Source organism: Pundamilia nyererei, unplaced genomic scaffold, assembly GCF_000239375.1.
Source record: "Pundamilia nyererei isolate P.nyererei 1_Seehausen unplaced genomic scaffold, PunNye1.0 scaffold00118, whole genome shotgun sequence".
Lineage (NCBI taxonomy): Eukaryota > Metazoa > Chordata > Actinopteri > Cichliformes > Cichlidae > Pundamilia > Pundamilia nyererei.
In genome coordinates this window covers 230,266-231,627 of record NW_005187519.1, presented here as the reverse complement: position 1 = coordinate 231,627, position 1,362 = coordinate 230,266, and positions in this window count along the sequence as shown.

Genomic DNA, 1,362 nt, shown 5'->3' with positions numbered 1-1,362 from the left:
CTTCTCATCAGGGCCAGTTCGTCTGTCTTATTCCTGAGTGATCGTACATTAGATCTAACAAGTTTCGAATTTTTGAGGTGTCTCCTACATTTTTGAAACCCATCATTCTGAGGAAAAGTCTGACAAGCTTTCAGAGAGAGCTTCTCATCAGATTTCTGAGGCTGATGCCATGGAGTAATGAATCAAGACCACTACAGTGCAGGGTGATACTGACAGTGGGTTCACTCCTATAATAATTTTTATGATCTTACACCCAGTTGAAGGACTTACCAACACTAAGGAACACGGCAAACACTTGAATTAAAAACAGGCAACAGCCTTTAATTTATTTAAAAAGCAAAAAAGCAAAAAAAAAAAAACGACCCAAATATAACAAGAGAAATACAGAAATTATTGAACTGTTGATGATATTTCAAGAAAGTCATGGAAATTCATCACCCAGGTGTTCACAGGTTCAGATTTTCACTTATATTTGAATTCAACTTTTGATTTCATCAGCCTCCCCTCATTTCTTTATATTTTGCTTTCAAGGAGTTCAACTTTCTGGTCAGTTTTCAAAGTGCTCTTGAGCAGTTCTCCAGCTTTCTGAAGATCTTTTACTGTGTTTATTTGTGCATTTGCTGCTTTTTCACTCATTTTCAGTCGTTTTTGTTATGCCACTTATCACTCAAGCATAAAAAGGCTCCTAAGTCACGGGATGAGCCAGTGTTGTTTCTACACATCTTTAGGCACTTTTTAAGCAGCCTGTAACAAAAACACATCATTTGTTCCAATTTCTTTGAATCTATGAAAAATACAAAAAAGAACACAAGTCATGTCCTTATAGAAAGAGTAAAGAATCTGACACAGGACCTGATAGATTCATCTGGACCTTCAGCTGATCATCTATTGTTCCTCATCAGAAATGGTCTCAGTGGCTGTCAACAAGCCATTCTTAAGGAAGGGAAACGGAGAGAAAAGGCTGAGGTATGAAAATTATGAAAATCATCTAAAGGTAGAAACACCCAAAGAAGAGCTTTGAATGTCCTTCAAGAAGCCTGGAGAACTATTCCTGAAGACGACTTCAAGACATGACAAGAAAGCTGCCTAAGAGAGTTTGCCTTATTTACTGTATTTACATGTATGTTTAAAAACGTGATTTATTTAAAGATGTACAAAGTATAAAGAATTCCCTGTATGATCCGAAGTGTTGAGTCCCCAGTTTACCGACAGAGGGCCGCGCAGACCCCGATGATGTAACAGCATGTTGGGTCTCATCAGAGATGACGCAGAGAGAGGAGCGCTCACTCTGACACTTTTCCCGCGGACAGTAGAGACTCTTGTCAAACAGTAACATCCATGAAACGTTAGAAAACAGCGGCA